This window comes from Callithrix jacchus, chromosome 4 (genome assembly GCF_049354715.1).
Source record: "Callithrix jacchus isolate 240 chromosome 4, calJac240_pri, whole genome shotgun sequence".
Lineage (NCBI taxonomy): Eukaryota > Metazoa > Chordata > Mammalia > Primates > Cebidae > Callithrix > Callithrix jacchus.
The window spans coordinates 15721713-15749111 of record NC_133505.1 but is presented as its reverse complement, the minus strand read 5'-3'; the positions used below and the strand labels follow the sequence as shown (position 1 = coordinate 15749111).

General features: G+C 43.8%; 1 protein-coding gene, 1 non-coding gene and 1 pseudogene across 25 annotated transcripts in view; 1 reads left to right on the top strand and 2 right to left on the bottom strand.

Moving 5' to 3' along the window:
- Nucleotides 1-27399, bottom strand: part of LOC128931702 (uncharacterized) — a 664375-nt gene that overhangs the window by 547076 nt on the left and 89900 nt on the right. The gene's annotated exons all lie outside the window — the stretch shown is intronic.
- Nucleotides 433-25009, top strand: LOC108591049 (vesicle-associated membrane protein 7-like; annotated as a pseudogene).
- LOC118153333 (U7 small nuclear RNA) lies at nucleotides 10941-11002 on the bottom strand. The gene has a single exon (XR_004742576.1). It is a non-coding gene; the product is annotated as a U7 small nuclear RNA (small nuclear RNA).

Below are 27399 nucleotides of genomic sequence, written 5' to 3'. Positions count from 1 at the left end.
TAGGAAGGCAGAGGTGAGAGGATCACTTGAGCCTAGGAATTCAAGACTAGCCTCAGCAACACAGTGAGACCCTGTCTTTATAAAAACTTAAAAAATTAAGAAACTTTTTTGAGATAGAGTCTTGCTCTCTCACCAGGCTGGAATGCAGTGGTACTATCTCAGCTCATTGCAACCTCTGACTCCCGGGTTCAATTAATTCGCCTGCCTCAGCCTCCTGAGTAGCTGGGACTATAGGCAGGTGCCTCCACGCCCAGCTAATTTTTGTATTTTTAGTAGAGATGGGGTTTCACCATGTTGGCCAGGATGGTCTCAATCTCTTGACCTCATGATCCACCCACCTCGGCCTCCCAGAGTGTTGGGGTTACAGGCGTGAGCCATTGCATCCAGCCTCAAAAAAGAAATTTTAAAAATATCTCATGTAGAAGAAGAAAGATGGAGATGGTGCTGCTCACTGTGAACCTGGAGCACAGCAATGAGGCAGCAGCGACACAGAGCCCAAAATTCCGCCAGGGCCCTCACCAGTACACCAGGTACTGGGTCTGAGGGAGCTTGGGATTTTATGGGCAATATACAAATTCTGATCTCAACCCTCCTATGTTTATCAAGTACCCATTACATATATTCAGCCAGAGCCAAAGCCAGAGCAATGATTGGGTGCAAACCTCATGCTCACCTCTAAAAATTTCCAATTTGAGGTAGTCTGCTTGGTGCAGTTTGGGTTGCTTATGCTGACCATTCAGAAAACCCCAGAATATCACTTCACTGCTGCTTCTGGGATGCTAGTGACTCTGAGTCATTTCCATGGATGCACAGACTGTGTGCACTGAAAAAGGAATGCAGATTTCTCATTTTCAAGATAATGAAACTGAGGCCCAGATTAGCAAAGAATCTCATTTCTCAAATAAGAAAGCTTCCTACTGAATGTTGCCTCCTTTATAAATCCTCAAATGAGTAGGCGATATTTGAATGCCAAATGATACCAAAAGACAGATTAGCATTGATTTAAATGCTGCTATCTGACAGATCTGGCCATCAATCATAACCTGATGTCTCAGGAGAGTCATCCTTTAGAAAGGGCTGAAGAACAGCATGACCAGAATTTACAGCTGAACCAACTCTGCCTCGTAGCTGTCCTTTGCACAGCTGCTCGGGCAGCATCAGAATCACCTGAAGGGTTTGCTGGGCCCGTTCCTGGAGGTCCTAACCAGGTAGGCCTAAGGTGGGGAGTGAGAGTTCGCATTTCTAACAAGTTTGTGCTGGTGCTAATGTTGGCGCTAAAGCTGCAGATTGTCATGAAGCTAGTGCTGTATTTTGAGAACTCCAGGATAAAGCAAAGAGAGGGCCTATAGATTAATGTACAGACATTTTAAGAAAATTGATCATTACAGTCATAAGTCCCTTATGTGATTCTAGGTTCTAGGCTGACCTGTCTCTCCCCTACTCCCAAAATTCATATGTTGAAGCCCTAACTCCTAGTACCTCCGAATGTGGCTATATTTGGAGCTAGGGTGTTTAAGGAGATAATCAAGTTGAAATGAGGTCAGCAGGGACGGCCCTAATCCCATGACTGTGTCCATATAAGAAGAGGGGATTAGCACTCACACTGGCACACAGAGAAGACCCTGTGAGGACATGGGTGAAGACAGCATCCATGAGCCAAGGAGAGCGGCCGCCGAAGAAACCTACCAGGCTGACACTTTGATCTTGGACTTCTAGTCTTAAGAACTGCGAAGAAATAAACCTGTTGTTTAAGGCACCAGTCTGTGTTTTTTTGTTTTGATAACCCTTGCAGATAAATACACATGGAGGGGCAAGATGGTGTGAAGGAAAATAGTATATATTATGCTAGGAACCAAGAGACAAGGGTTCTAGTCTCAGCCCTGCAGTGAGGCAGATGAGATTTCTCCTCTCCGTTTCTCAGACTTCCCACCCCCACCAGGCAACCATCTCTTCCGTCAAATGGGAACAGTGACCCATGCCCTTTCTGCCACATGAGGTTTTTGTGAAGCTCAAACATGAGAACTTATAAGAAATTGGTCTTGGCCAGGCACAGTGGCTCACGCCTGTAATCTCAGCACTTTGGGAGGCCAAGGTGGGCGGATCACTTGAGGTCAGGAGTTTAAGACCAGCCTGTCCAACATGGTGAAACCCAAACTCTACTAAAAATACAAAAATTAGCCAGGTGTGGTAGTGTGCACCTGTAATCTCAGCTACTAGGGAGGCTGAGGCAGGAGAATTGCTTGAACTTGAGAAGTGGAGGTTTCAGTGAGCTGAGATCATACCACTGTACTCCAGCCTGGGCAACAGAATGAGACTCCATCTCAAAAAAAAAAAAAAGTAGTTTTTAAATTGTGAATTTCTTTGCTTTTGGTTCTGCACAACTAGAAGAGCTAGATAAAACACAAAAATAATCTGTTCAGTTGCACTGGAAAGCTATGGAATTCTCCAGAAGCACCAGGATCCAGAAAGAATGGAAGCTCCTGGAAAGAACCGACACTTCATTTGCTGTTTTTTGTTTTTTTGAAAGTTTCACTCTTGCTGCCCAAGCTGGAGTGTAACTGCATAATCTTGGCTCACTGCAACCTCTGCCTCCCAGGTTCAAGCAATTCTTCTGCTTGAGCCTCCCAAGTAGCTGGGATTACAAGCGCTACAGGCACACACCATCACATCCAGCTAATTTTTTTGTATTTTTAGTAGAAATGGGGTTTCACCATCTTAGCCAGGCTGGTCTTGAACTCCTGACCTCAGGTGATCCACCCGTCTTGGCCTCCCAAAATGCTGGGATTACAGGCATGAGCCACCACACCTGGCCATTTGCTGGTTTTTAAGCAGTTTTGAGCTAGAGGCTGAAAATCAATGCAGAGCTTTCGGCAATCCCTCAGATCTAGGAATACAAAAAATGGGGCTCCAGCTGTCAGGTCAATTGAGAGTTGGGGCCAAAATGGTGGACAGGAGAGATCCGTTGGAGGAATCCTGAGGCTCCTCACTGGTTTCCCTTACAGTCATTGGTTAATTCCTAAGCTATGTTTAAAGCTTTGGCAAGAAGCTAAGAGGACCTACCAGAAGCAGATGAAAAGCTGAGTGAAGCTTTGAAGTCTCAAGGTGACAGGGAGACAAAAATTGGAGTTTGGGACTGCTATGGTTTGAATATTTGTTCCTCAAAACTCATGTTGAAATTTAATCCCCAGTGTGGCAGTATTGAGAGGTGAGGTGGCTGGATCACCTGAAGTCAAGAGTTCAAGACCAGCCTGACCAATATGGTGAAACCGCGTCTCTACTATAGAAAAATTGGCCGGGCTGTGGTGGTGCTCACCTATAATCCCAGCCACTTGTGAGGCTGAGGTGGGAGAACAGCTTGAACCCAGGAGGTGGAGGTTGCAATGAGCCGAGATCCTGCCATTGCACTCCAGCCTGGGCAATAGAGGAAGAACCTGTCTTAAAAAAAAAAAAAAAAAAGTTTAACCTCTGAATTAAAGAAATTAAGTCAAAATGGAATTAGCCAATTCTCAAAATCAATGTTTTAAGGTAATTTTATCTTACTGAAATTGAATAAAGGGAGATTTTAAAACAGATGCCATACTGGGCGTGGTGGCTCATGCCTATAATTCCAGCACTTCCGGAGGCCGAGGCAGGCAGATCACCTGAGATCAGGAGTAGACCAGCCTGACCAACATGGTGAAACCCCGTCTCTACCAAAAATAAAAAATTAGCCAGGTATGGTGCTGGACGCCTATAGTCCCAGCTACTCCGGAGGCTGAGGCAGGAGAATCACTTGAACCCTGGAGGCAGAGGTTGCAGTGAGCCAAGATCATACCACAGCACTCCAGCCTGGACGACAGCATGAGACTCAAAAGCCCCAAAATAAGTAGGAATGATTGTATTCACTAGTTAGCTAACAGAATCAAGAGAAGATGGTTGTAAAATCAGGTTTTTATTTTAGGCTCCGAATTTGGGAATAATTGGTTAAGCCGGTGCCTTGCTTTAGACTTGTAAACTATTTCCCCCTCTCATTTCCCCTTTCCTCCTCCTTGGTATACCTATTGTGGAAAGTACCTTCTCTAAATAGACACCAGGACAAGCGTCAGCTATCGAAAGCAGACATTTCCAATATTCAACCTACCTTGTTTGGGAAACCTCGTGTTGAAGATGGTTACCTTTTATTTTTTTAATTTCTGGGTTTTTTTTTTTAATAGAGACCAGATCTCACTATGTTGCAAAGGCTGGTCTCAAACTCCTGGGCTCATGTGATCCTCCAAAAGTCTATGGCCTCCTCCAAAAGTGCTGGGATTACAGGTGTGAGCTACCACATCTGGCCTGAATGTCATCTAACCAGTATCTCACTGATGGGCATATACTGGGCTGTCCCCTCCAACCAGATCTAATTCAAACATCAGGATAATTCATCAACCAATTCAAAGCAAAGCACTTATCCCCTCGAAAATTGCAGTTTCTCTGCTGTACCTTGAGTTGGCTTCAGTTTGAGTGCTAAAATATATGTAGATGTGTAATTTAGATAAAAAAAAAATCCACTGATCCAAAAAGATCTCAATAAAAGGTATTAAAAACAGAAAGAAACCAATACCTCTTTACTACTGTCTTTATGTCAGTTTCTGGATATAAAAGTTGTATTAAGATTAAATTTTTGGTCGGGCACGGTGGCTCACACCTGTAATCTCAGCACTTTGGGAGGCCAAGGTGGGCAGATCACCTGAGGTTGTGAGTTCAAGACCAGCCTGACTAACATGGAGAAACCCCGTCTCTACTAAAAATACAAAAAATTAGCCAGGCGTGCTGGTGCGTGCATGTAATCCCAGCTACTCAGGAGGCTGAGGCAGGAGAATTGCTTGAACCCAGGAGGCGGAGGTTAGGGTGAGCCGAGATGGCATCACTGCACTCCAGCCTGGGTAACAAGAGTGAGACTCCATCTCAAAAAAAAAAAGTTTAAATTTTTCCTCATAAATGAAGATAAGTTCCTCTACATTTAATAAGACATTAATTCCTAATTTCCAAACACACAGAAATTGATAGCCATGTTTACAAGTATTACACGGGTAAATTAAACCAAACATAGTACAAAATAATGCAAAAGTCATCTCTATTTGGCTTAAGGATCCATGTGTTATTTGGGGATGGGAGAAGAACTGACCTTTTATGAACAGACTCAATCTAAGCCCAGAAGCATGCTGGAAAGGAAAGCCAGACAAAAATGCCTCCTCAAAGACCTACAACCCATCTGGCTTTGGGGTGGCTCTCAGAACTGCCCCCTCTTCATGCCCTCAGTATCCTCATGGTCCATTTCTATCACCTCACACCTGAACCCCAGGATCAGACTCATAACTGGTCTCACCACTACATCCCTCTTCAAAGCCATCCTTCCCCAGAGGGGGTAACATTGTGCACATCCAGGACGACCGGGCCTTGCAAAGGTGGAAGGAAGCCCAGGCCACTTACATTTTTTGAGTGTAAAAACAATATGTTATCAAAGAAGAAGGAAGAGGAGGAGGAGAAAGGGGAGGAAGAAGGAAGAAGGAGGAGGAGAAGGAAGGAGAAAGAAGAGGAAGAAGGTGAAGGAGGAGGAGGAGAAGGAGAAGAAGGAAGAAGAGCAGAAGGAAGAGGAGGAAGAGGAATAAAGAAGAGTGTGCAGAGTTAACAAAGCAAACTTTGGGCGTGCATGGTGGCTCACACCTGAAACCCCAGCACCACTTTGGGAGGCTGAGTCAGGAGGATTGCTTGAGTCCAGGAGTTTGACACCAGCCTGGGCAACATATCAAGAGCTGGTCTCTAAAAAAAATTAAAAAATTAGCTGGGTGCGGTGGTGTACACCTGTAGTCCCAGCTACTCAGGAGGCTGAGGCGATAGGATCACTTGAGCAGGGGAGTTCAAGGCTTCAGTGAGCTGTACTCACACCACTGCACTCCAGACTGGGCAACAGAGTGAGTAGCTGGGATTACAGGTGTGGGCCACCACGCCTGGCTAATTTTTGTATTTTTAGTACAGACAGGGTTTTACCATGTTGGCCAGGCTGGTCTCAAACTCCTGACCTCAAGTGATTGCCCACCTTGGCCTCTCAAAGTGCCAGGATTACAGGCATGAGCCACTGTGCCCATCCTGTTTACATGTTTGGACTGTTCTATTAGAAAAGTTTTTCTAATGGAATGACTGAAACCTTTCAAAAAGGGAGTGCTTGGATAAATGCCTAATGATAAAAAAAAAAAAAAAAAAACTGAAGCAAAGAGTTCCATTCCTCTCTGCACCTAGAGGTGAGGTTATCAGGCTTGCAGATGTATTTGGGGTTGATTTGCACTGTTCCAACATTGGAGAAAAAAAGAAACAGTATATTTTACATAAAAATCCAGATCCCTTTGAGAAATGGGAAGATCTGGCAATGTTGGCACTAAACTTCCGCCTGGCAATAGCTGAAGCTGAGATGCTGTCTGCCCTTAAGATGGGGCAGGTGACCTCCACATGCCAAGGCCCCTAAAGGCCTGCTTCTCTCATTCACAAAGTGCATCTGTCCCCTACGCACATAAACATTTGCGTTTGCAAGCTCTGCTGAAGAGGACAAATTGTATTGAAAAGATGTCTTATGTTTCTCTCCCACAGCCCCACAGGGGCAGAGAAGGTCTTATTCCTCTTTCTGTTCCTAACATCTAGTGTGAACCCTTGATCATACTCAGTGCTTGCTATCTATTTATTAAGCTAAACTGAACTTTAAAGAAAAAAAAAATCAGAATTCTGAATCACACATGTTTCTAATTGGTTATCTAACCCAGAAATGATAAATGATTTGCCAAAGGTCGTGGTTGGAACAAGAACTATGTCCTGAACATTGTTTTCCTCTAAACTCTAGCTTACCTGTGGTCTCAAAGGATGTTACTGCAGGATCATTCCTCCAGGGTGGTCCTATAGCCTGGACCCCCTAAGGTCAACATTATAGCAAGGTTCCATCACAGCAGCCTCCACACAGGGTGCCTGGCATTCTCCAGGGCACACAGCCATAGCCCATGCAAAAGAAGCCATGAAAGGTTGTGAAAGCTATTTTTTTTTTAGACAGTCTCACTCTGTTGCTCAGACTAGAGTGTAATAGCACGATCTTGGCTCACTGAAGCCTCCATGTTTCAGGTTAAAGCAGTTTTCCTGCCGCAGCCTCCCGAGGAGCAGAGACTACAGGCATGCACCACCACATCCAGCTAATTTTTTTATCTTTAGTAGAGAGAGGGTTTCACCCTTATCGGCCGGGCTGAGGGTCTCAAACTCCTGACCTCGGGTGATCCGCCTGCTTAGGCCTCCCAAAGTCCTGGGGTTACAGGCGTAAGCCACCGCGCCCAGCCATGAAAGCTATTTTTAAACTTCCAAAGATTATGCTGTCCATTGATAATGGGCGCGCCTAAGTGCCCTGGTGTTACAGCCCCAGTGAGCACGCCATCTAAATGCTGAAGATAATAATCTTGTTTCTAATAAACCCCTTGAAAAGGAGCCCTGTTCAATGTAGTGTTGTACTGAAAGGAACTGCTTTTGAATAGGCGAGGCTCTATTTCTTTATGAAGAAAATCTCTCTGTGAATCGCCGTCTCCCTGCAGTGACATATTCGAGTATTCAACCGGATGCTTCACCGGTTTTTTGTGTGTGTAAGCTGAAGCTGAAAATATTTTACTAAATATAAATATCTCTATATGGTTACAGGTGATTTTCTGCCTCTTTTCTCCCTTTTATCCATTCTCTCTTTCATGTCAAGTTCTCACACCTACCATTCGGGGGATAGCTCTTCTTTTTTTATACCCTGTCTAGTTTTCAGTGTTTGTCGAAGACCTCGTGTAACCCCCTGGACCCTTTTTTGTTTTGTTTCTTGTTTTTTTGAGACAGAGTCTCGCTCTGTCTCCCAGGCTCGAGTGCAGTGGCATGATCTCAGCTCACTGCAACCTTTGCCTCCTGGATTCAAGTGATTCTTCTGCCTCAACTTCCCAAGTATCTGAGACTACAGGCACCACCCAGCTAATTTTTTTGTATTTTTAGTAGAAACGGGGTTTTTCCATGTTGGCCAGGCCAGTCTTGAACTCCTGATCTCAAGCGATCCGCTCGCCTCAGTCCCCCACCACTGCATCTTCTTAATGGTCTGGGGGCCCCTTCAAAAATCTCCAATAATAATAAGCATCATTGCCTGGGCATCCTGGGCACCAGGCAGTAGGTTAAAGATGTGCGTTTATATGTCTGGTATTATTCCATTTGTAATTGAGATGTATTTGTAGATGAGAAGTTGTGACCAAATCATCAGTTATCACCTCAGTCAAATATATTGGGGCTTACAAAACAATACCCCAAAATATGGTGCTTTAACCTGCAGAACTAAACAGCCTCAACGTCCCTCTGACTTCCTTCAGCTCTGTTCCTCAATCCTCTGCCTCTCTCAAAATACAGAAGAAAGCTGTTCTCTGAAGTTCCCTTATCTATCTAGAAACTAGGCCCCCAAAAGAGAAACACAATCGCCTTGAATTCCTTCTCTGACATTTCATCATCCAGAGAAAACTAAGACTCATATCACGGAGGAGATTGAACATTACATACCACACCTGGAATCCAGACTAACTTCATCCCAAACTGTCATCAGTTCTTAGGTTCCATTCATTCCCAAAGAGAATTATGTATTAACCATTGTCTACATATTGGGGGCCTTCATTCCCCCCAAGAAGTCATTTGCAGGGCTGGGTGCAGTGGCTCACACCTGTAATCCCAGCCCTTTGGGAGGCCAAGGCGGACAGATCACAAGGTCAGGAGTTGGAGACCAGCCTGGCTGAGATGGTAAAACCCTGTCTCTACTAAAAATACAAAAATTAGCCGGGCATAGTGGCAGGCACCTGTAATCTCAGCTACTCGGGAGGTTAAGGCAGGAGAATTGCTTGAACCCAGGAGACAGAGGTTGCAGTAAGCCAAGATCGCACCACTGCACTCTAGCCTGGGCAACAGGGGGCAAGACTCTGTCTCAAAAAAATCAAAGTCATTTACCACCCCTTAAATTGCTACACACCCCCATTTCCCCTTCTCCTATGAAGATGAGTATAGAAGCATATGGACCTCATGGGGTACTGGGTAATCATTCTGCCATTCCCCCATGCTAGGCGTGTTAAACAAACCTATATACCTTTTCTCCTATTAATCTATTGTCAGTTCATTTTCTTTTTTTCTTTTTTCTTATTTATCTTATTTATTTATTTTTTTAGAGATGGGGTTTCACCATGTTGGCCAGGATGGTCTTCATCTCTTGACCTCGTGATCCGCCCGCCTCGGCCTCCCAAAGTGCTGGGATTACAGGCGTGAGCCACCGCGCCCAGCCCTCTTTTTATTTATTTATTTATTGGTGGGGGTGGGGGTGGTATGTCAGTTCATTTTGGTGAACCTTCAGAGAACAGAGGGGAAGCTTTTCTCTGTCTCCTCCATCAGTCAAATAATAAGGCAAAGCAAAGAAATTTGTGGGAAGAAGTCAGTTTGTGTTTTATTACTTATAAGAGTTTCATGGTTCTAAGAGAGAAACATTCTGTGAAAAAAAAAAAACACAGGTTTACGTTCAGTTCAAAGGTCCTTTGGAATTAGATGGAAAAGACATTTCTATCACTTTAGGAGCCAAAAAAATACAAAATCCAATTGATTGACCTGAGTGGACATGTCAGCTTCTTCAACTAGACTGTGGCTGTCCACCATGTGGGAGAAAGGGACACTGGGCTGCCCCTTGAGTCAGGTTTCCTGCCATGCACTGTTCCCAGGGCTCCGTGTGGCCCATCAGGATCGAGAGGAATGCTCGCAGGCTGCCGGCTGCACTCTTCCACCTTCATCAGTCAAGTCTGAGAACATTCTCCCAAACTTGCCTGAAGCACACAATAGTTTAACGGGTCAACATCTTGCAATGCTAGGAAGAGTTTGAATCTAGAGTAAAAACTGCAGAAGGGCACAGTGGCTCATGCCTGTAATCCCACACTTTGGGGGACCAAGGCTGGCAGATCACTTGAGATTAGGAGTTCAAGACCAGCCTGGTCAACATGGTGAAACCCAGTCCCTATTAAAAATACAAAATTAGTTGGGCATGATGGTGTGCCTGTAATCCCAGCTACTCAGGAGGCTGCGGCAGAAGAATTGCTTGAACCCAGGAGGCAGAGGTGGCCGTGAACCAAGATTGTACCACTGCACTCCAACCTGGGCAACACAGCAGGACTCTGTCTCAACAACAACAACAACAGCAGCAAATTTTTTTGTTGGAAATTTGGCTGACATATTTGGTGTTTTAAAATTTGGCAATGTTTAAGATAATATAGCCAATTAGAGTAACAGTTCAGCTTCATAATTCCAGTTTAGAATGTATAGTTGATAATTGATTTAGGCTTATGATGTTAAGTTGAAATCTTACCAAGTGCTTATACACTATTGAAACACTTAAGAGCACTTAAAGTCCACCATATTTATATGTTTATTATATTTATAAAAATTACTTAAATGCTTAAAAAGCTTTGTCAGATCATTTAGGTACTGAAAAAGGAAATATAACATGCTAAATTTGTAAGTGCAGTTTAAAATACATAAAGGAGTTCAATTAACTAAGTTTATGAATTGGAACACACATAATTCAAAGGCCCCTTAAATGTGATTGTTAAAATATGCTAGTACAATAGCTAGAATAGGATTCTTATATTGAACTTAAAACTTAAGAAGAATCTAGGTTTTTGAATTTGTAACTTTGTTCAATAAAATGGTTTGGGGTTTTTTTCGTGTTTTTTTTTTTTAATAATTTTTTTTCTAGAGACAGGGTATCTGTCTCCCAGCCAGGAGTGCAGGGCTGCAATCCTAGCTCACTGTATCCTCAACCTCCCAGAGCTCAAGGACCTTCTCACCTTAGCATCCTGAGCAGTTGGGACTACAAGCAAGCATCACTATGTCCTGCTAAATCACTTTTTTAAGGGGGCTTTCCACTGAAAACTGGAAAGCCTGCTAGACAAATTTTAAAAGAACATGAATACTCCACTTTATTTATTTGTTTATTTATTTATTTAGTATAGACGAGGTCTCCCTATGTTGTCCAGGCTGGTCTCCAACTCCTGGGCTCCAGTGATCCTCCCACCTTGGCCTCCCAATGTGCTGGGATTACAGGCCCGAGCCACCACACCCATCCAATAAAATGTTAATTCCTAAAACTGAAATAAATTTCAAAATTGTCTTTCATATGTGAAAAAGAAAACAAAGTAGCCATTGCGGGTATCCAAAAACTTCAATATAAGAGACCAGGTTTGGGGTCCCCGTCCTGACTTCTAAGAATGAGTCCTAAGGACTCCCAGATACTACTCCAACAGCATGAGAGACTCCCGTTACCACAGCAACTGCCCCACGCATCACCGTCCATGCCAAAATCCTCTCCTTGCATCCTCGGAGGGCTCTCGGCCGGGAGTGTGAGAGAGAACCTTCATTCTGAAGCCCGTCAGAGGCTGCAGGCGCAGCATCAAGAGTTCCCGATGCCTTTCCCAGAAGCGGAATTCCTTCCCCAGTACTCATGGACCAAAAGGTTTCCTAAAGCTTGAGAGATTCCTAAGGCACCTAGAGATGAGGGAGACCACAGACATAGCTGAGTTTACATGCCTGTCTGGCACATCTCAGGGCTTCAATAAATGTGTATTTATTAAACATATGCAAGGGCTAAAAGCTCCTTTGCCAATGCACAATACATGTTAAAGACAATACAGAAATCTGACTGACACGATGGTTATTGACAAACAGAATATTGAAAAGGCCATGGAGCCGTCATGTGGGTCTTTGTAAGGGTTAATGGCTGCTTCTTTGAGTCTCAGTGTAGCAGCTGCAGATGACATCAGATTTTCTGCCACATTGGCTTAAATCAACACAATGAATCCATCAAGGGGAAAGCCAAGGCACCATTTGGGGCTTACAAGGAAGGACGGGGCAGAGGTGTTCAAACAAATGAGATTTCCCCTCCTGTATGAGGCCATCTCAAATGTGACCATTCTAGACATTTTCATAAAACAGTAACTGCCTTTCTCCCTGAAAAAAAGACATACAGGACAGATGTCAAGAGGCACAGATGACCACATCTCAGCCCAGTGCTGGGTGAGACAGAATGTTAGGAATTTGCCTAATTAGTAAGCAACAATTAATACAATTAGTTTGTATTAATTTGTACAACAAATACACATGAACTTCCTAGCAGTCTTTGTTCTCCCAGGTCCTCTCATCAGGTAAAAACACTGCCACATCACACATGGTTGCAATTATCACATTCCTATTGGAACACACAGTCTGGAATATTCAAGGTCTTTTTACTAAACACACCCAAAGCCTAAGAAACAATCACGGTCTTCAGAATTGCAGCGTGAATAATCCTAACACATTGATTCTTCTTTTAAACACACTCAGGAACGGCCAGCAAATGGCATGTGTTGTCTATCTGTGCTCTCTGCAAATATATGTATGCTAGCGTCACCTAATGTGTCACCGCATTTACCCTTTGTCTCAGCAGTCCTTTTGCCCAAAACCCTAGAGAAAGAATGGCAAATTGGAAATGCAATCTACAGCATTCCTTTCCAGAAAATCTCGGGACAGGTATTTTCTTAGCAGTTCTGGGCTCATGATATTCAATTAATTCCCCACAGCCAACAATTTCATTTTCCGTAATAACTCAGAAGAGACCAAGAAAGTGATGCAATTCCACCTCCTTCCCTATCAACCACCTGCAAAGCTTTCACTGCTGTAGTCAGAAGCCATTCCCCAGGCTCCCAAAAATGTGAACAGCCCAAGGGTGGGTCCCAGGGGCAGGAGGGAAAGCCATGGAGAAACAGAGGCTAGGTGGTGGGAGGAATAATCACATTTCTTTTGCAGGGAGTAAAAGATGCCCAGGTGGTAAACATGACCTCCAATTACTTGCCTTAAACCAACCCTGAAATGAGAAGTTCTCATATTTCCTTAGCCCACAACGGGCAAAAGATCCAGTCTATAAATAACAAGGACTTAATACTATAAATTTAGGGCTTTCAAGGGAAGCTCCACGCTGGTCCCAGCATTTCCTCAAGCAGGCTTCAGTGTGTCATACTCTGCCGTCCTCGTGTATCACCCGACCTGGCTGGATCAGATTAAGGGCTGGATTCCCTCAGAGTGTGAAACTAGAACAATCTTCCTAGGAGTCACCTGAGTTGCCTGTTAAAAATGCAAATTCCTGGGCCTTATCCCTGACCTGCTGAGTCAGACTCTCAGAGGGATCTGCATTTCTTTTTTTTTTTTTTTTTTTTTTTTTTGAGATGGCGTCTCACCCTGTTGCCCAGGCTGGAGTGCAGTGGCGTGATCTTGGCTCACTGCAACCTCCTCCTCCCAGGTTCATATGATTCTCCTGCCTCAGCCTCCAAAGTAGCTGGGATTACAGGTGTGCTCTACCATGCCCAGCTAATGTTTTGTGTCTTTAGTAGAGATAGGGTTTCACCAGATAGATTTCATCAGGTTGTCCAGGCTGATCTCAAACTCCTGACCTCACGAACCGCCCATCTTAGCCTCCCAAAGTTCTGGGATTACAAGCCTGAGCCACCGCCACTGACCAGGGATCTGCATTTTTAACTACTGCCCTCGAATGAGTCTCCGGCACAGTAAAAATTCGAAACTTCAAGGCTAGGTGCAGTGGTTCACACCTATAATCCCAGTACTTTGAGAGGCCAAGGTGAGAGGCTCCCTTCAGGCCAAGAGTTCAAGACCAGTGCAGGAGACATAGTGTCAGAGTCACTCAGCGACTCCATGTTGAATGGGGCTGGGTAAAAAAAGGCTGCGGCCTGCTGGGCTGCATTTCCAGGAAGCCAGGCATTCTTAGTCACAGGATGAGTTAAGAGGTCATCAGGACTGGTATCACAACAGTTTATAAGAGGGTCTTGCTCTGTTGCTCAGACTTGAGCCCAGTTTGCATTTTTTTAAATTAAAAATAAATAAAAACAGCCAGCTAGTTTTAAATCTATAAAAAAAGTTTCTGAATTAAAATTTTTTTAAGACCGTGATGGTAAAACAAGATGCAGTTAAAAAAACGGCCAACCCCACCAAACAAAGATGGTGACAAAAGTGACCTCTGGTTGTCCTCACTGCTCATCATATGCTAATTACAATGCATTAGCACGCTGAAAGACACTCTCACCAACACCATGACAGTTTTCAAGATCAAGAAACTACCATATACGGTTTCAAAATGGGAGGAACACTTAGTTCCAGGAATCACCCACCCCTTTCTAAGAAATCTCTCTCTCTTTTTTTTTTTTTTTTTTTTTTTTGAGATGAAGTCTCACTTTGTTGCCCAGGCTGGAGTACTGTGGCGTGGTCTCAGCTCACTGCAGGGTTCAAGTGATTCTCCTGCCTCAGCTTCCCAAGTAGCTGGGATTACAAGCACCTGCCGCTACATCAGGATAATTTTTGTATTTTTAGCAGAGATGGGATTTCACCATGTTGGGCAGGCTGGTCTGAAACTCCTGACTTCATGATCCACCCATCTTGGCCCCCTAAAGTGCTGGGATAACAGGCATGAGCCACTGCGCCCAGCCAGAAATCTTTTTTTTTTTTTTTTCTGAGATACAGTCTCATTCTGTCGCCTAGGCTGACATGCAGTGGAATGATCTCAGCTTACTGCAACCTCTGATTCCCTGGTTCAAGCAATTCTCCTGCCCCCAGCCTCCCAAGTAGCTTGGATTACAGGCATGTGCCACCACACCTGGCTAATTTTTTTGTAATTTTAGTAAAGAGGAAATTTCATCATATTGGCCAGGCTGGTCTCTAACTCCTGACCTTGTGATCCTCCCGCCTTGGCCTCCCAAAGTGTTGGGATTACAGGCGTGAGCCACTGTGCCTGGCCCAGAAATATCATTTTTAATCCATCTATTGTTTAGCATATAATCAAGAAATCACCATAAGTATACTCGGTTGAGCAACCCATGCCACTACTTTGTCTGTGGACTAGCCATTCTTTTGTATCTTTACTTCTCTAATAAACTTGCTTTCACTTTACTACATGAACTCGCCAAAATTCTTTTTTTTTTTTTTTTTGAGGCAGAGTCTCGCTCTGTTGCCAGGCACCAGGCTGGAGTGCAGTGGTGCGATCTCGGCTCACTGCAAGCTCCACTTCCCGGGTTCAAGCAATTCTCCTGCCTCAGCCTCCCAAGTAGCTGGGACCACAGGGGCGCACCACCACACCCAGCTAATTTTTGTATTTTTTAGTAGAGACAGGGTTTCACCATGGTCTTGATCTTTTGACCTTGTGATTCACCCGACTCGGCCTCCCAAAGTGCTGGGATTACAGGCTTGAGCCACCGTGCCCAGCCCCCAAATTCCTTCTTGCACCAGATCCAAAAACTCTCTGTTGGGGTCTGGATCGGGATCCCTTTCTGATAACAATAGCAAGGCTCCACCTCTACTAAAAATTTTAAACCCAGCAAGTGTGGTGGCACACCTGTAGTCCCAGCTACCCCAGAAGCTCACATGGAAGGATGGCTTGAGCCTAGGAGTTCAAGGTGACGATGAGCTATATGCACACCAGTGCACTCCAGCCCGAGTGACGGAGCAAGACACTGTCTCAAAGCAATAAAAACTGAAATCTGCTGACACAAAAAGTATGTAACCCTAGGGCAAGGATCACAGAGTTCTCCCAAATGAGGAACCAAAACGCCCCTTGTTTTCACCTGTAGCAGTGCATCCTTATATGCCCCTGGGAAGACAGGATGGAGATTCAGTGGTCTCAGACGTGAAGGTAAATACAGGTTCTCAAGCAGTGAAGTGGGCTCCGGTAGCCTGAGGTGGACCCTGAACTTCTAGCAAGCTCCCAGGTGCTGTTCATGCACTACCATGCCTTGAGTACAGCTGGAGGTTTGAATGGATGCATTTATAATCCCAACAGCCTCGGTTAAATAAGGTGCAGGAGGAAGTTCCTCAGGCTCAGAAGTCCCTCTTACCCAGGGCCTATCTAGCAGAGTATTTCCAACACCAAACTACCTTTAAAAATGCAAATACTCCCACAGAAGGGTAAAGCTTTAGAGTATCTGATTTTTATCAGGTTGCAATCTTCCTAGCTAAATTCAGCTCCATCAGAAGGTGGAAATTTTCATTATTGCAGAGTAGAGGAAAGTAAGCAGGTTTACATGGGATCTGTCCTAAGGGTCTTGGAGAGAACTAGGGCAACAAGGTGGGGGTTGGGGGTAGAAAATGTACTCCCCTAACAGAAAAGCAGGCAGGTATGAGAGAGCTGCTGGGTGGAGGGGGTAAAAGTCAAATTTGCTCATTTACAACATTACAAATCTTAACTGAGTGCCCGTTGTGTGCCAAGCACTGGGCTAGGCCTTGGGGGAGCTCACATGAACAGGTCACAGTCCTATCCCGGCAGGAACTGGAGGCCCAGCAAGTAAGCCTACAGCACTGGGAGTGAAAATTACCCCCAGGCACCTGGCAAGCTTTTGGCATAGTGCCATCGGTTGCCAGTGCCATTGGTTGCCTAGGCTGTGGTAAAGTAGAATCTTTGTCAATATTGGAATGCTTAAAATCAATGCAGGATATCAAGCTCCAGATACACTAAAATGCACAAGAGCCAGCCTGGATTACTGTCCATTTGACTCTCATTGCCAAAGCCTTTGAAAATTTCAATCACTACCTGCTAGCTAATGCTGGGTGTCTGCAGACTCCCTTTTAGTCACTGGAGGTCATCACATGTCTAGTCCTTCTTTATAATTTTTTACACATGGAATTCTCCATAGAATGATGACTGTAAGTTTAAAACAATTTATTTGGGCCATTTATATTAAAATTTTAAATTAAGAAAAAGTCATGTAGGAGAAAAAATTTTTCCCTCTGTCCTCTTTGGTTCAGTGACTGGGGCCTGGGAATTAAACTGACAAAAGACAGGGTGACAGAAGAAAAGACACAATGTTTATTGATGTTACAGTTACATGAACAGGGGTTTCACAGAAAAGAAGTAGAAATCCAAAGAAGTATTTATACACAGGGTCATATATACCTTTCTAGCAAAGGGTGATAAATTGTGGAGAAGTGAGTAGACAAAGGAAAAGGGGTTTAGGTTACTAGGAATGATAAGTTGTGGGAAAGTGACTAGGAAATATATAAACTAATGGAAGATAAAGATTATTTTAGTAAGGTATGTTTATGTAGATTCATCTTATGAACTCTCCATTGCTGATATGAACTCCTCATCACCTGAGGTCAAGAGTTTGAGACCAGCCTTGCCAACATGGAGAAACCCCATCTCTACTAAAAATACAAAAAATTTGCCAGGTGTGGTGGTGCATGCCTGTAATCCAAGCTAATTGGGAGGCTGAGGCAGGAGAATTGCTTGAACCCGCAAAACAGAAGTTGTGGTGAACTGAGCTTATATCACTACACTCCAGCCTGGGCAAGAAGAGCAAAACTCCCCATCAAAAAAAGGAGAGAGAGTTGTGCTCCTATTCCTGTTACAAGGAAAGCACTTTCTCTTGGGAAAGTTACTCCCTGCTTTTAGGCAGATAAGGGGAGACGAGAGAGCTCTTCCTATGTCTGCTGTTCCTCACTTGTCTTCAGCTCAAGATCATCAATATGCCAAAGTGGCATATGTTGAGGTGGCATATTCTGGGCCCCTTCAGAATCAAGCCTCATGTGTATAGGCTATAAACTCACTACATTCTTACTCTGTTTGTTCAAGTTAGGAAGTCTTTAAAATATTCCAACTAACACACAAATGCTGAGTACCTATAATTTCACCAGGAGCCCATTTCTAGAATCCACCAACCTAACAACTGAAAGCCACTGATTTCGGCAATAGAACACCACCTCCAACATTTGCTATGCTAATTAGAAAAGCAATTGCCATTGGCATAAACCCATATCAGAGCCTTGGAGAAGCAGCCTCAGGAGTGTGGGCTGGAAGTCCCAACTAGACGGTTCTGACTAGCCCATGTATTAAGAGGGCCTCACACAGCATTCAAACTGACCCCACTCAGGCCCCAGGGATGTGTTTCCCCATCATCATTCCTTATTCCCTCAAAGGACAACTGCATCCCAGCACCATCAACATCTGTGAATTTTGTCACTGCCAACATCTGCAAGAGATCCTCCTTCAAAGTGCTGGGAAGACTTGAAAAGCAGAAGCTTTAAGTTAAAGTAAAATTCCAAATTATTTGTCAAAAACTTCCTCTCAGGCCGTGTAAATGCCATAGATTCTTGCATAACAATGCATCGTTTCTTGCTTCTCTCTGTGTTCCAATTAGTGATTCCAAAGCTACGCATAAATTAGCATGGTTTTCCAAATGTTGCACATGACAGCTGAGAAAATTCTACGATATTAAACAACTCATATTACTCTAAATTTACAAATGTGTATTTGTAGGAGTATAAATAACATGATACTAATTCAGCGATACTAATTCTCTAATATTGGCAACTGGATGGACATAGAATGCTAGAATTGCAAATAGTTTTATTTTTATAAAAACATTGAGTAGGATGTAATTAAATTTCCAAACAAAAAAATTAAAAATGTTGTCTCTATTTAAATTATTTTTCTTTCATTTATTTATTTATTCTGAGACAGAGTGTGTCTTTGTTGCCCAGGCTGGAGCGCAGTGATGCAATCTCAGCTCACCGCAACCCCTGCCTCTGGGTTCAAGCAATTTTCATGCCTCAGTTTCCCTAGTAGCAGGGACTACAGGTGCATGCCACCACATCTGACTAATTTTTGTATTTTTAGTATAGAGGGAGTTTCACCTGGGGTTGGCCAGGCTGGTCTCGATCTCTTGACCTTATGATCCACCCTCCTCAGCCTCCCAAAGTGCTGAGATTACAGGTGTGAGCCACCGTGCCCAGCCTAAATTTTTTTTTTTTTTTTTTTGAGATGGAGTCTCACTCTATCACCCAGGTTGGAGTACAGGGTCAGGATCTCTGCTCACAGCAACCTCCACCTCCCAGTTTCAAGCGATTCTCCTGCTTCAGCCTCCCAAGTAGCTGGAACTACAGGCACATACCACCACACGAAACAAATGTTTGTATTTTTAGTAGAGATGGGGTTTCACCATGTTGGCCAGGATGATATCCATCTCTTGACCTTGTGATTCACCCACCTCAGCTTCCCAAAGTTCTGGGACACAGGCGTGAACCACCAAGCCCAGCCTAAATTATTTTTATTTTTAAAACTTTAGACATTTTCATTAGAGAAATGCAAATCAAAACCACATTGAGATACCATCTCACACCTCAGTTAGAATGGCGATCATTAAAATATCTGGAGACAACAGATGCTGGAAAGGATGTGGAGAAATAGGAACTCTTTTACACTGTTGGCGGGAGTATAAATTAGTTCAACCATTGTGGAAGACAGTGTGGTGATTCCTCAAGGATCTAGAAATAGAAATACCATTAGACCCAGCAATCCCATTACTGGGTATCTACCCGGAGGATTATAAATCGTTCTATTATAAAGACACATGCACATGTATGTTCACTGCAGCACTGTTTACAATAGCAAAGACTTGGAACCAATCCAATGCCCATCAGTTATAGACTGGACAAAGAAAACATGGCATATATATACCATGGAATACTATCCAGCCATAAAAAAAGGATGAGTTCCTGTCCTTTGCAGGGACATGGATAAAGCTGGAAACCATCATTCTCAGCAAACTGACACAAGAACAGAAAAGCAAACACTGCATGTTCTCATTCATAAGTGGGAGTTGAATAAGAACACGGAAGGGGAACATCACACACTGGGGCCTGCTGGGGGGTGGGAGGCTAGGGTAGGGATAGCAGGGAGTGGGGGGATTGGGGAGGGATAACATTAGGAAAAATACCCAATGTTGGTGACGGGGGGGGCGGGGGATGAATACAGCAAACCACCTTGGCACGTGTATTCCTATGTAGCAATCCTGCACGATCGGCACATGGACTCCAGAACTTAAAGTATAATAATATAAAAATACCTTTAGACACTTTAATTATAATCTGTATTTTACCTTCTGCTTTTGAAAGTTTTGCATTTTTAGTGATACAAAATTGAAAACATGAAAAATGATTTTGATTTTTCACTTTTTAACATTTACAGCAGATCCTTGAACAATGCAGAAGCTAGAAGAATCAACTGCTCAACATGCAGTTGAAAATCCATGTAAAACTTTTGACTCCCCACAAACATCAAGTTTTGGCCAATCACATGTAACCAACTGTCCCTAAATTATCTTCCACCATGTGGCTGCACTGGAATCTCTGAGCCTACTCCGGCTGGGAAGGCTGCCTGATTGACGAATCATTCATTGCTCAATTAAATGCCTTTAAATTTAATTCAGCTGAAGTTTTTATTTTATCAAGAGAAAGGGGGAGGTTGATGAGCTTGTCAATTTATCTAACCTTCTCAGAGCCTGAGAAATCATTCAACTTTCATATCCATTTCAGTGATGCTAGCTCAAATAACACATATTTCCCCCACGCTTTTTTCCATAATGAGAATCAGAAAGTAAACTTTCTTTGAAGTAAATTCTATTTTTTTTTTTTTTTTTTTTTTGAGATGGAATGTTGTTATGTTGCCCAGGCTGGAGTGCAGTGGCAAGATTCAGCTCACTGCAACCTCAGCCTCCCAGGTTCAAGCAATTCTTCTGCCTCAGCCTCCCAAGTAGCTGGGATTACAGGCACTTGCCACCACGCCTGGCTAATTTTTTGTTGTTGTTGTATTTTTAACAGAGATGGGATTTCACCATGTTAACCATGGTGGTTTCGAACTACTGATCTCAAATGATCCAGCCGCCTTAGCCTCCCAAAGTGGAGGGATTACAGGCATGAGCCACTGCACCAAGTCTGAAGTAAATCCTTTTGATTTCCAAACAAATCCTGTTGGTATAGAGGCTTGCTGAGCCAGCCTCTGCTACGTCAATTCCCATTTCTCTGTGTTACTAATTACTATCACAATTGTCATCGATAACTCATATTTCCTGAACAATTAACATGCCAACACTGTTAAGAAATTATGTTTGTATTTCATTTGATCTTCCTAATAGCCATATGAGGTACATAGCATGTGTATTTTACAGATGAGGAAACCAGGGCCCTAGAAAGTAGTTATATACCGATGATCATAAGTGGCAGAACTAGGATTTAAACCCGGGCCATCTTTTTGGAGACAGAGTCCTGCTCTGTCGCCAGGCTGGAGTGCAGTGGCACAATCTCTGCCCACTGCAACTCCGCCTCCCGGGATCAAGCGGTTCTCCTGCCTCAGCCTCCCAAGTATCTGAGACTACAGGCCAGGATGGTCTCAATCTCTTGACCTCATGATCCGCCCAGCTCGGCCTCCCAAAGCGCTGGGATTACAGGTGTGAGCCACCGCTCCCAGCATAATTCCCATCCTTATAACAGCCTCCTTAACCCAACTCATGACCTTCTATTTATCCTTCATGACTGAGCTCAGAATTACGCCCCCCCAGCCCCAGAACTTTAACTACCGAGTCCTCTGTTTCTGGATAAGGTTACTCCATATCTGGATAAGGTGCCTTCTCCATATTTCTATTGTAATTTTCATCATGATCTATTATAACTTACTTGAGAACTTCAGGTCAGGAGTTTTGTTTTACTCATCTCAGTATTTCTAGGCTGGACTGATAGTAGCTGCTTAATAAATGTTTCTCAGTTTACAAGTGGTTCATCCCAATGCCTGCCCCCACACCCTTTCTTGAGTTTCGTCTACCTGGAAGTTATCATTCATCTTAGCTCAGGGAACCCACAAATTTATAAGCCAAATTTTTCGCATTCCCCAATCTTTTCAAATCTCATAGAAATACTAGGTATTATAACAGTAGTGACCTTACATTGAATTCTCTTTTCAGGAATGATGTGACTGTGTCCCGATGCTTTTCCAAAAAGCAAGGATTACATTTATCTCTGGAACCTGTCTTCCTACCCAACCATTCACACGTTATTGTCTGAAAACCCACCTTTGTCCTTGAAGTGTGCTCTCAAGTAGCTTAAAGAAAACCCACTGTTCAGAAAGAAAAATAAATTGTAAGAACAAAACAGCAATTCAAAGACCCGATGTTCTCAGTAAAGTCTATTGGCCAGGTAAGGTGGCTCATGCCTATAATCCCAGCACTTTGGGAGGCCAAGGCAGGTGGATCACCATGAGGTCAGGAGTTCAAGACCTACCTGGCCAACATGGTAAAACCCTGTCTCTATAAAAAGATACAAAAATTGGCCGGGCACAGTGGCTCAAGCCTGTAATCCCAGCACTTTGGGAGGCCGAGGTGGGTGGATCATGAGGTCAAGAGATCGAGACCATCCTGGTCAATATGGTGAAACCCCATCTCTACTAAAAATACAAAAAATTAGCTGGGCATGGTGGCGCATGCCTGTAATCCCAGCTACTCAGGAGGCTGAGGCAGAAGAATTGCCTGAACCCAGGAGGCGGAGGTTGCAGTGAGCCGAGATTGCGCCACTGCACTCCAGCCTGGGTAACAAGAGCAAAACTCCATCTCAAAAAAAAGATACAAAAATTAGCCAGGCACGATGGTGGGTGCCTATAATCCCAGCTTCTGGGGAGGCTGAGACAGGAGAATTGATTGAACCCGGGAGGCCAAGGTTGCAGTGAGCCAAGATTGTGCCACTGTACTCCAGCCTGGGCAACAAAGCAAGACTCTGTCTCAAAAAAGAAAAAAAAAGTATATTGATCAACTCTGCTAACCATAGCTGGGTAATCTCCAGAAAATGGAAATATTGGTAGGAGAATAGATACTCATCCCTTGGAAAGGCATCGTGGAGCCATGGTGGGTGCACAGGGAAGGTGAAGGCACACTTCCACACTCAGGGGTAGCCAGAGCCTTCATCGGGCATTTTGGTTATTTATGCTGACAGGTTTGCCTAGAGGTCAAGGACCAGTTTAGAGTAAATTGTGTCCCCCTTCCCAAACAGCAGCAGGTTCTCACAGGTATAAAAAGGTGTAGTGCTCATTAAAGACTCACGAATAGAATATAAGTAGTACGTCCTTAAACTGAGTTGTTTTTTTTTTCTTTTTGAGACAGAGTCTCGCTCTGTCCCCCAGGCTGGAGTGCAGGGGTACAATCTCGGCTCACTGCAAACTTTGCCTCCCAGGTTCACGTGATTTTCCTTGCCTCAGTCTCCCTGTAGCTGGGTTTACAGGCACATGCCACCATGCCCAGCTTACTTTTGTATTTTCAGTAGAGATGAGGTTTTGCCAGGTTGGCCAGGCTGGTCTTGAACTCCTGACCTCAAGTGATCTGCCTGTCTTGGTCTCCCAAAGTGTTGGGATTTCAGGCATGAGCCCCAGTGCCAGTGCCCTGACCTGAGCTTCTTTGGTGAGAGAGGGAGAGCAAGAATAAGTGAGAAGAGTGAATGGCACTTCGTCTGGATAAACACTTAAGTTTAGCCTGAAGCCTGAACACTTCTTAAATTAAGTTTGGCCTCCTTACATGGTTAAGTTCAGCTTAAAGGTTTCCCTATACACAGTGAGCTGTCACCTAGTACACATATAAACAGACTGTAACTTACTCTAATAACAAGTAACTGAGTCAGTCAATCACAGCAACTGAGTCTCAGCCAATCACAGCAGCCGAGTATTAGCCAATCACAGGTAGCCAGCTGTTCAAACTGTGTTCAAATAAGGCAAAGGCAGGGCTTTAACCAATCTGGCTGTTTCTGTAGCTCACTTCTGTTTTCTGTAGGGCACTTCCCTTTTTCGGTAAATGTTATCTGACCACGCAGCCGCCCAGAGTCTCTCTGAACCTACCCTGGTTCTGGGAGCTGCCTGAGTCACAAATCTTTCTTTGCTCAGTTAAACTCTTCAATTTATTTGTCTAGGTTTTTCTTTTTTTTTTTTTTTTTTTTTTTTTTTTTTTTTTTTTGAGACGGAGTTTCGCTCTTGTTACCCAGGCTGGAGTGCAATGGCGCAATCTCGGCTCACCGCAACCTCCGCCTCCTGGGTTCAGGCAATTCTCTTGCCTCAGCCTCCCGAGTAGCTGGGATTACAGGCACGCACCACCGTGCCCAGCTAATTTTTTGTATTTTTAGTAGAGACGGGGTTTCACCATGTTGACCAGGATGGTCCCGATCTGCTGACCTCGTGATCCACCCGCCTCGGCCTCCCAAAGTGCTGGGATTACAGGCTTGAGCCACCGCGCCCGGCCTAGGTTTTTCTTTTAATACTCTTCCACTTCCACCCCACTTTTGCTACATCCTTCTCCTTTACTTTTCTGCCCTTGCAATTTGAGTCACCTGAGTTTTCCCTCGAATCAAGATTTTTCAAGCCATTCAAGAATGACCACATTAAAAAGTAGGAGATGGGAAGCGGGCAGTTGGCGACCCTGTGCTGACCCACACCCCTCGGTCCCAAGCCTGTGCACCCTCAGAAGGTGCCCGGACAGAGACAGGGTTTTACCATGTTGCCCAGGCTGGTCTTGAACTCCTGAGCTCAAGCGATCTGCCTGCCTCACCCTCCCAAAGTGCTAGGATTACAGTTATTGGTTTCATTACATCTGCCAAAACAGGATTGTATATCTTTGTATCACTGATGATGATTTTGAACATTCCCGAGCCTTTAATTTTCTGAATAAGATAAGGAAGAGGTTCCAGACTACTTACGGTTCAAGAGCACAGACAGCACTTCCATATGCCATGAATAGTGAGTTCTCGAGTGTCTTGGCTGCACAGCTGAAGCCTCACTCCGAGAATAAGGGCCTAGACAAAGTGATGGAGACTCAAGCCCAAGTGGATGAAATGAAAGGAATTATGGTCAGAAACATAGATCTGGTAGCTCAGTGAGAAGAAAGATTGGAATTATTGATTTACAAAACAGAAAAATCTCCTGGATTCTTCTGTCACCTTCAAAACTACTAGCAGAAATCTTGCCCGAGCCACGTGTATGAAGAACCTCAAGCTCACTATCATCATTATCATCATATTAATTGTGTTCATCTATGTCATTGTCTCACCTCTCTGTGGTGGATTTACATGGCCAAGCTACGCGAAGAAATAAGAAAAAGTTAACATTAACTAAGGATATGAGAGAACAAGAAGTTAAAAGCAATCCATGTGACTCAAGCCTTTCACATACTGACAGATGGCATCTGCCAGTCTCTTCAACCCTCTTCTCACTTTTTAAAATCTTGTTCTATGCCTCCAAGTTTACTTTGCCTTATCAACCAGTTTATTCCTGTAAACTTCAGATTGAACCATTCATTGCAGCAGTAGCCTTAAAAAGGCTTTTGTTTATTTCTTTGGTTTGTTAACTGGTGTCATCTATTTAGAGAAATATTTTTGTTTTTAATTGCACAAAGCCACTAGTCTTATGAGCTATCTACTAAAACTATGGAGAAACTTTGTATGCACACACAAAAGTATTCAAGAGATAGTATTGCTAACATCTCAAAAGAAAAAAAAAAGTAGAAGACACAACAAAAGGAAAGATTGGCCAAAAAATGCCCATATTTCCTGGTAACTCACATCTGTTATACCAACATTTTGGCAGGAGGATCGCTTGAGCCCAGGAGTTTAAGACCAGCCTGGGTAACAAAGTAAGACCCCCATTTGTTAGAAATAAGTTTTTGGTGCTGCAGAGGAAAAGTTTTTCAGCAAGGCAGAGTTTCCTTCTGCAGAAGGGTGCTGCCCATGCCTGTAGCAGTCGCAATAGCACACCTAACAAAGAACAGGGTTCTTTGGCTTTTTTGCTTTTTTTTGAGATGGAGTCTCACTCTGTCGCCCAGATGGAGTTCAGTGAGGAAATCTCAGCTCACTGCAACCTCCGCCTCCCAGGTTCAAGCCATACTACTGCCTCAGGCTTCTGAGTAGCTCGGATTACAGTGATGCGCCACCACACCAAGCTAAGTTTTGTATTTTTAGTAGATATAGAGTTTCACCAGGTTAGCCAGGCTAGTCTCGAACTCCTGACCTCAGGTAATCCGCCCGCCTCGGCCTCCCAAAGTGCTGGGATTACAAGAGTGAGCCACCCTGAGAACAGGGGTTTTTTACCCTAATGTAGTTCCTGCTTGTGTCTTTTCCCCTTTGGCTGGGGTTGGACTGCACAATCTGGGCTGACCCCGACTGGCTAAGTACTTGAGTCCTTTTCAAATAAGGCAGAGGATAAGGGTTATGGTTTAAGGTTTGGGCAAGGTGGTTTACAGCTTATGACAAGAAAGTGGGATCTTTGAAGAGGAACCTTTCTTTTATTCTGACACCATCTCTTAAAAAAAAAAAAAAAAAAAAAGCTGGTTATGGTGGTGCACACTTGTAGAGGCTGTAGCAGGAGGATCCTTTGAACCTGGGAGATGGAGGCTGCCATGAACTCTGACTGTGACACTACACTCCAGCCTGATGCACAGAGCAAGACCTTGTCTCAAAAAAATAGAAAATTTTCACTGCTTCACAAAACTGAATAGCAGAAACTTAAAATGGTTTTGGTGGTAGTCATATGTGTATGTTACTTCTGAATTAAATGTTCCTGGCAAGTGACTTAATTGTGATTGAATATTACATTTTTTGTTAAGTAGAAACCAAAGTCCAGGCACAGTGGCTCACTCCAGTAATCTCAGCATTTTAGGAGGCTGAAGCAGGAGGATCACTTGAGCCCAGGAGTTCAAGACCAGCCTGGGCAATACAGCAAGACCTTGTCTCTACAAAAAAAAAAAAAAAAAAAAAAAAAAATGTTCAAAAGTTAGTTACTCAGGAGGCTGAAGGGGGAGGATTACTTGCGCCTGGGGGTTCAAGGCTACAGTGTGCAGTCATCACGCCACTGCCCTCCAGCCTAGGCGACAGAGTAAGACCCTGTCTCAAAAAAAAAAAAAGCCAAATATCTGACACTTTCTGAATTTGAGCAAGTGTCTGAGGAGTGCCTGCAGACCTGGAAAAAGGAAAAAGGAGGTGTGAGCATTTTGGGAACAGCAAGTAGATCGTTTCTGGTTTCAGAGTGACAAATTATAGTGATTTCTTATAACACAAGTTCTTTATAAAAGAGAAGAGAAAAATCTGACCCAGCTGTTTTACCCAAATGGCTGGATCAGCATTTGAACTGGAGCCAAATTGACTCACAGTAACCTGAGACAGAGGCCCCAGCCAGTTGGTATAGCTCCCCTAGAATCATGTGGTGCTCCAAAATCCTAAAAGTTTGAGGGCATACATATAAATATTCCCCCCCAAAAAAAACAATGGCCAAAAATTAAAAGAAAGTAGTCCTAGCAGACACTTAACTTTGGGAATCCTTTCCCTAAGACCCAAAAGTCTTTGATCTCACCGGATGACCCCTTGACTGTGAGAAGGGGATTTAGCCCAGAACGGAAGTGAATGTGAATAGAACTGCAACACCCTGAATAGGCCTGCATGACTTTGGGCAAATCCCCCAAGCAGATACCCCAGTCTGCAAAATAAGTCAGT